A 9,021-nucleotide genomic window follows, 5' to 3' on the forward strand; every position below is an offset into this window, starting at 1 on the left:
TCCATAACAGTAAAGAAGACCATATCCCAAAAACAAATAATAACGCTTATTGTTCCTCGAACTACTTTGGTAAATACAGTTGATTATGTAAAACTACTGAACAAAGTGGCAAAGCTAGTATCACAAGTGTACACCTGAAACTATGGTCTCCGGAGTAGTTTGGTTGAACTGGATTATCTCAAACGTATCTTGCTGAAAGGACTCATGAAATACCAGCGGGATTACGGATTACAGTTGGATGTGTAATGTTACAGTTCATTGTGAGAATTACTACTATAAGATAAATTTCAGGACAGTTTGGACGTCCCAAGGTTTATAATAATATCTTATAGACTTCAGGTTGGTCCAGTAACCGCGATTGGTAATGCAAAGTCACTCAGTATAACAGATATGGCTAACGTTACGAGTGTAGACCTGAAGTTATGAACTCCAATGTAGCTGACCTGGAATAGCCCTATAGTGTACATAAATGGCTTCACGAAGTCCAGTAGATTATGCAATGCTATTATTTATGGCGAAAGCACGTAAAATTATTCTTGTAGATTTGAAGGACTTCACTATAGGACAGTTTGGATAGGCTGACCATACGTCCCGTATTCAACGGGACAGTATCGTTTTTATGACCTTTTAGGGTTGTCCCGTCGTATTATATAAAAAGCTCAAAATGTCCCATATTTTTCGGAAAACGACCCGAGAACCACTAAGCATTTGAATAAGCCGTACAGCAGACCTTATTGAGAATTTGAACTGCTTGCTGCCCTACAGAAGCAGCTCGAATGCATAGCTGCCTTTAATCAGCATTAGCTGTGCTATTCAAAAGGCTTCGGCTGTTAATTAGTATTTCAACTGCTTGAGGGGGAGGCAATCAAAATGCTTTACAACTGCTCTGTAAATGCTAAGAGCAAGGAGTATGGGAGATATTGTTCGTGCAGTTGAAAATCGGAATTTTTGACACGCGAAATTCGATTTTTCTCCTAAACCGTGTGTCGGACGTACGTCGGGCACAGTGCGCCGGATAGATAGGCTGACCAGATTTGTCCCGTTTAAATACGGGACACATTTTGGAAACACAACAAAACGGAAATCAATGTCCAAAATCAGAACTGCATGTGATTAATAATTCTATTTGAGCTGGAAAGAACGAATAATTGAGTCAAAAACGTTAACTATGCTCCAGCGACAAGTGTTTGAAAATTTTGTTGTCCCGTTAAATACGGGACGGATGGTCAGCCTACGGATAGAGGGCCAGGTCCGCTGTCCAGCGCATTATGTCCGACGTTAGGTTTTACGTATGAATTTTGAGAAAATTCGATTGTCGGGTGTGGGAAAACTTCGGGGTTCAACCGCGACGACAATATGTTATGCATTTGACAGCACATGGAGCCTCTCTCTTATAGAATCTATGCCTATGTTAACAAATTTGGACTTCTGAGCTGCTGTTTCGGTTTTCCTTTATCCATCCAAATGCTCCGAAGCAAATATTGCTGCAGCTGGTTTTGGATTGGGAGCATTGCCATCGAGAAATTACAACACCTCATTTTGTCGGAAAATGTGTACCAAATAGGTGGATCTTCGGCGGATCATAAGATTATTCGAAAGAGGGAATCATATGTTATTGATGGAAGAGGGAATGGAAACGCTTTACACACGATTCTTCATTACATCAACGAAGCTAGTCATGAAAATGTTTGACACTTCTCAGGTCATTTTGACAGACCACACACATGCATGAAAAAGACGGATCATATATTCTACTTTATCGATCTTATTGCCGTCCTTTTCATGCTCATGTTACATCTGTCAAAATGACCTGTGAATTTTAAGGTTAGTTTCGTTGGTGTAATAAAGAATGAAATGTCTCTTTGAAAACATGTTTTGGGTGTCGGAACTGAAGCTATTTTCCACCATTCTTTATATTGGGGATAAAATTAGCGCACGCCGTCAGACCAACTGTAGCGTATCCTGCACTCAGCGAAGTAAACTACCGAAATTCATCAAAATACCTTATGTATTTTAGCCATAACTGTAAACTATGGATGCCATAAGAATACCTTATGAAAATTGAACATGCTAACTATGACCTAATTACATAAGATAAACTTATGAAAAGAGCAGAAAAATCACAAAATGCTGCAGACTGGAATCGATCCATGAACGTCGAGATCACTGAGCCCGTGCCCAACCCACGCGGCTATCGACGCTTGAGAATATCGTGTTGCTAAATGTGTATAAAAGCCAAACTGTGAGTCGATTCTGCGTCATAGACCGGCCTTATGAAAATCGTTCTAGCCGTTATGAATTGTTTAGAGGTCAATTCATAAGTTAGACCTTATGATAATCTTAGGTTTATTTGCCTGAGTGTGGAGCGTGGAGCTGCAACTTGAGCAGAAAACATGTTTGAATAATCACCGGACCATAAGTTCAAACCCCGATAACACTAAAAACAAGCAACCTGAATCAGCTGGAGTGTGGAGGAAGCAGGATCGTCGAAAGAGCGAGAAGCAGACGTAGGGTGCCTGTACCAATTATGGCACTACCTAAGGGAAACTATTTGTCCAAAAATAACAAGAAGACCAACGAATGTCACCAATATGTTAAAAGATAGTTTAGTGTCCATACTTTGCAGGAAAAATATAAAAGCGGAGCCAAAACTACTTTTAGTATTTATTACAGCGTGTGCCAATGATAGGAACCCTGTACCAGTTATGGCTACATTTTTTAATTTCGGTTGCTTTTCGCACTATTTGCATGCATTTCTTATGGGATTAGCCATAATTGGTACACTATGGCGAAAAAGGGTGCAAGGAAGCCGAAATTTTAAGGAAAATGAATTATTTCTACCATAATTTGAGCAAAATGTGTACTTTAAATGAGTGCAACCATCTTTTGTGAACGTGATCTGTTGTTCACAGTTTTTTTTTATTGTTGATGTATATCGTTAAAGGGTAAAAATCAACTATGGCGAAGAATTGGTACTATAGCCATAATTGGTACACTTACCCTAAATCTATTTTTGTTTTGTTTAGCTCGATGAGGCGTTACCGGCGTTACGCTTCCTTGACATTTTGATACGACGTTCCTGAAGGTGTTGCACTCAGACAGTCCGTTATTTTGCCACAACATGCTGTTGGATAGCAGTTTAGGCGTATATACGGCCAATTGCAGCGCTTGAAAATTGAAGCGTTTTACCTCAGACGAATCAAAATTTGCTCTTCTTTGACCGGCGCTTTTCAACCCAAAGCGGTAGCAATATGCCTTAGAGATGGGCGAACCGTTCGCGAACGGTTCAAAAGAACTAGTTCTTTGCAATGAATGAATGAACTATCGTTCGTTTGAAAAGAACGATAGTTCTCCGTTCTCTCAAAAACAAGAAAATTGAATGTCCCTCAGAACCGTTCACTAATATTTTTCAAAGATAATGTTTGTTTTCTGAGAGAGTGAATATTGTCAATGCTCTACTAAACCATCTCGCAAATTAATTCTCCTATGACAGTTCGGGCAGCTTGTCCGAGAACGGCAATTGAGAAATAATTTGCAAACATTAAAATGTTCCTCTAATTTTGTAAATATCACGTGAAATAACTTGACGAGAGTAGGTCTGTAACATTTTGGTAAGGTACCTTAGTACTAGTTCAACATTAGATCTACAAAACAAAGATAAAAACTACTGAACGAACGAACGGTTCACGTGAACTAGTTCTTTCTAAAGAACTGTTCAATTGAGAACGATTCCCTTAAAAGAACTGTTTTGCCCACCTCATGCCCAGGCACGGGAAAATTCATTCACTCACATTCATCTTGCCAACTGCGCTCTTTGTTTTGATTGCTTTGTATCGTTCGCTCACGGTTGGATCAAACCGTTCCAATGAACTCCACCGAGTCTCAATACAAATGAACTGCAGAAAGAATGATTGCATAAAGAGAATGGCACCGAAGCAATTGAATCATGTCGATCGTGGTTCTTCGGTTGGGCCGTGATTCAATGAATCTTTACGCGAACGTTCACACACGAATCAAATTTTAGATTCAGTGTGAATGAAAGATTGCATTCGCGTGATTGTTATGGCAATATTATTTTGCGGGTTTGGTGCGTTTTCTTAATTTATTGCTAGATGGGAAGGTAAAGTATGTCTATTCGTGTTATATTTCCTTGGTAGTGCGAGGGCAAAGGGGAAAAATGCGTTGACCTTGGCGGTGACATTGTGCAGATGGTGCGGCGCGGAAACGGTTGATTCGGTAAAATATATCTACTATTGTACCATGTATCAAGATGAGATGTGCTAGCTTTCTATCAGAAAATATTTCTACATACTTCTACCGCACTTGAATGCATGCATGTCTACCGCGCCGCCGGGACATTAATGAGGATCAAACTCGCCGATTTGTGCCTGATTTGCCTGAACGATAAATATTTGACCACTTTTGACAAATACATTGCGGCTTTTTCTTTGATTTGTTTTTTGAGAGTGACAAATATTTTTGTTTGCCCTGTACTCCTTGGCCAAAATGTAACTGTCAAAATTAGTGAAATAGTGAAATCTTTGATTAACATTAAAAACATAAATAAACCAGAGTAATAATTCTCCTGATATATTAAAACACGGTACAATATAGCGGTAGTATTTTCTTTCCTTTGTCAAGTATGTAAACTTGATAATTTATTGCCCTTTACCGGTTATATTATAATATTGTTTTCCTAAATCAGAAGTTAGCCCATCTTTGCTATAAGCCCAAATCAATAATGTACGTTTGGCGATGTTATCCACATGCACTAATAAAATTGCCTGATTTCAAATTACGTGGAAATCTATAGACCCTTTCATATTTACAGTAGAATAACTAGCCATACTACTCATACATCTACTATATTAACCATCGATACTAGTTAATTTTCTAATTAGTTAAAACACGCAATTGCTTAATACCCCCAACAAACGGGATAGATAAAACTAGCACCATCAGCATCAGCAGCAGTACGACGAACGAAACGAAAGAATCGCCGCGATTGAAGGAATGCATTCACGTGTGATCCTTTCAAGACATTCGCCTTGGGATTGCAGTCCCGTACCGAATGAGTCAACGGGTGAACGTGAACAACGATGAACGCTGCCATAATTTTCGTGTATTTGCTTTTTCCCCTTCATTCGCCTGAGTGCGTAACACACTATGTACAGGATTGCTGGGATTGTGTTTCGTTCCGCGAGAATGTTTGTGAGAGAGCTGGAAATGAATGAATCGTGAACGATTATTTCCATGCCTGCTCATGCCTTCATTGGCTCACATGCTTCAGAAGCAAGTGGGAGCGGGAGCAATAAAAAATATGAGTGAGAGTGAGGGACGACGATTCAGCGCCGTGCGGCTCTCTGAATCTCTCTCTTCGCCGGTGTATACGGCAATGAATATACTTGATTTTTATCTCGTTATTACAGTGCAAACGACATAAACTCGAATTAAATCGATTAAAATAGTCACGTGCATCATACTCTTATGGATAAATTGATTATTTTTACAAGTTTTGAGCAAAAATAAATCCACTGAATCATTTACGCATCTTCAGCCTCACCGCAACAAGCGAGAAATAATGGTTACCAGTCAGTATGCTTCACCAGCCAACCGACCGATGAGGAATAGTGGTCACGGTTGGTTCGGTTTCTCTTTGCTCCCTGTGCGTGTTCGTTCGTAGTGATGGTTGGCGCTGATGACTGATCGTACTATTCATATTCACTCAAATTCAAGCACTGCCAATTAGCATTAAATGCCTTGTCATAAGGTCAACTATAATGCTGCAGGAATGCCATTTTAAATGCTTACTGGTTACTTGGGGAGTATCTTATTGTGAGCATGAGCATGAGTATCTTAATGTTAACAAAAAACAAGTTCAGTTTAAATTATAGATAATCAGGGTCTACTTATAACTCGAAATAAATTTCCCTGAGTTTTCCAGGTTTTCCAGGTGGAATTTTGAAAGTTTATAATTAAAAAATAACACAAATTTTCTAAAAAATATATACTTTTCAAAAACTATACCAAAATTTCCCCAAAAATTAGGTAAACATCTTTCAAGATTTCTGAGAGTTGTTCCTGAGGTTTCTGCCAGATTTCCCAGAGTTCCTTCCTGGATTTTTGCAGAAGTTTTCACGACATAGCTGTTGGAGTACCTCCCCATGTTTCTTCCAGAGGTTTTCCGATATGCTTCCAGAGTTTCTCGCTACATTTCTCCTGAAGATCCATCCAAAATTATTCAAGTTCCTTCACGTACGTCAGTAGTTGTTTTCCGGGATAGCTTTCCAACAGTTTTTCTCTAGATTTTTACAGATAGTTTTCCGAATTTCGCCCGTAGTTGCTCCCAGGATTCCATGAGGTTTTCAGAGTTTCTTTTTGGATGTCCTAAATATTTCCTCTAGGGATTACTCTTAGAACTATTATCCTAGATGTCTAATTTTTACTCAGGTTTTTTTAAGTTCCTGTCGAACTTTCTTCAATAAGACTTTGCGGAGTTTCTCGCAAGATTTCACTTGAACTCCTTCGAATATTTCTCCAAGAATTTCTTATAAGGAATTTCGTAAGTTATCCCAGAAGACGTTCTGAGAAAAAAAAACCGTGGAAAACTCCTTGCAAGAACTCTGGGAGTACCTATTGAATAAATTCCAAAAGCAGTATCCAGAATCTCGGGACAATTTCCGGTAAAGATTCCGGAAAGAGTTCTAGGCATAATGCAGAGATAAAAATAATCTCAGGTATTTCACTAAAAGAAATTTGGTACAACTACGAGGAACAGCCTGGCTCTGAATGAAATCACGGGAAGAATTAAATGAGAAATATCAGCAACAGCTCCTGTAGAAATCCTTGAAGATACTCCGGTAAAAAATCTTAAGATAAAGTAGTAAAATCAGAAAAGCTCTGAGAGACATTCTAGGAGCAACTCCCGGAAGAGAGAAGTTTCAAGAGAAAGTCCTAGAGAAATCTCGAGTAAAACTGCAAAATAAACCCCGCTGTAGAGACTAACATTAGAGTAAGCTATGATTAAAAAGAGAACTTAGCAACCGACAATAAACAGGACACTTTTGCTCTGACGGTACTGGTGAACGGTTGTCAATAAACTCAGTGTAAGTGTATTACTATATCCGGATTCTCCCTCCTAATTCCGATCCTTTGGAAATCCCTCGGAACTCCCGTGCCCCTGATCCCTACAATCTGGCGACGAGGTGAAAGCCGAAGGTAATTTTATTATATTTTATGATTATTTTAGCATTGAATGAATTCAAAATTTCGTTGGTGAAAAATGGAGTTTCTACCATTTTGGGTAGCGTTTTGATCTCGGATCTAATATGGAGTTTCTATCATTTGATAGCGATTGGAGTGATCCACAGCTTGGAGATTCTACCATTTTTGGTAGCGATAGGATCTTGGATCCATAAAAGGAGTTTCTACCATTTTGGTAGCGGCGGGATCTTGGATCCAGAAAATGGAGTTTCTACTGAGTCAGTAGCGTTCGGATTTTCAATCCATCGAATGGAGTTTTGATTTCAATGGTGGTGATCAGATTTATCGATTTTTGAATACATTTGGTAGTATTATGTTTTTGATTGATTTGTGGAAAGTAGAAATTTATTTATAAACGGAAGCGGAATTTGTAAAAGCAGGAAAAAAAATGTTTTGAAGGTTACTATGGTAACGACAAACGAACTATTTGAATTCATTTGATGAAGCAAAATCATCAGAAAAGGATGATAGTAAAATGATGTGTTTACACGTTACAGATGGAAACGGATATTCGAGCTATACCGCCGTTTTGTTGTGAGCAAATCGAGCGCTCTCGGTTGGCTAGAGAATGGAAATCATGGAAGGGCACACTTGAGTGTTATTTTGAAGCTCATAATATTCAAGAACAGAAGATTATGAGAGCTAAAATGCTGTATCTTGGCGGCCCGCAATTGCAACGGGTTTTTGCCAATTTACCAGACACGGAGAAGTTTCCTTTGGTATCGATTGAGAAGCAGTGGTATGATGTTGCGGTAGAAAGATTGGATGATTTTTTTAAACCTGTTCGACAAGATAGGGTAGGACGGGGCAAGATGGCCACCCGGGGCAAGATGAGCACCCCTCCGTTTTACTACTTTTATGATAAATTTAGCCCAAACAACTTCATAATCCGTTAGAATAATGTTCATCCTGTTTGTAAACCTGATAAAAGGTACTTCATAATGAATGAATTAAAAAATATCGTCAAATAAGTCGATAGCGTGGATTTTTAGCATTTTCTTATAAGAAATCATCAGAATAAAATAAGGTCTTTATGTCAGAATCAAATTTTTGCCATAATTTTAGTTATCAGCCAACATTACTAGCTTACTGCAAAGCATTTTAATTTACATTAGAAAATATTTTCTTAAAACAAACATTAAAATTTATTCAATTTTAGTTATTTACCTATAGTGGGGCAAGATGAGCACCCCTGATGGTAATATAGAAAATATTTTGAAATTATTGTAATCCACTCAATAGTGCCGAACATTGGTTTCCGTAACCTCTGCAACTATTTGGTTGTGTAAATTTCTAAAAACAAGCAACATAATAATCGTTTATTGTTTTTCGGGTCATTTTGTATAAAGTATTATAAAACCGCATCTTTTTTTTAATAATCGAAAAAAATGATAATTTTAGAACGTGATACCATAGCTATACACAAGGTTCACTATATCAATCAGTGTATGACCAATTTATTGTTGAAATATTGAGATTTTAATGAAGTGCTCTTCTTGCCCCGTAGGGGTGCTCGTCTTGCCCCGTAGCATGTTCGAACTGACCATAAAACATCTCTTTTGTTAAGTCAAATAAATCATCCTTATTGTGAATTTTGAACCCTCCCATGTTTATGGGTGATAGAAAACAAGATATAGAAAAGAACTACTGAGAGGTACTTTGTAAAATTGTGTTAACTTTCAATAAACTCAACGTGATCCTTAGGGTGCTCATCTTGCCCCGCCCTACCCTACTCTTGAAAGACATCGTTTACGCGAA

At 38.3% G+C, this 9,021-nt stretch overlaps 1 protein-coding gene across 1 annotated transcript in view; it reads right to left on the reverse strand.

The window, feature by feature from the left end:
* Positions 1-9,021, reverse strand: part of LOC115255743 (BLOC-1-related complex subunit 5) — a 96,380-nt gene that overhangs the window by 61,007 nt on the left and 26,352 nt on the right. The gene's annotated exons all lie outside the window — the stretch shown is intronic.

Source organism: Aedes albopictus, chromosome 1 (assembly GCF_035046485.1).
Source record: "Aedes albopictus strain Foshan chromosome 1, AalbF5, whole genome shotgun sequence".
Taxonomy (NCBI): domain Eukaryota; kingdom Metazoa; phylum Arthropoda; class Insecta; order Diptera; family Culicidae; genus Aedes; species Aedes albopictus.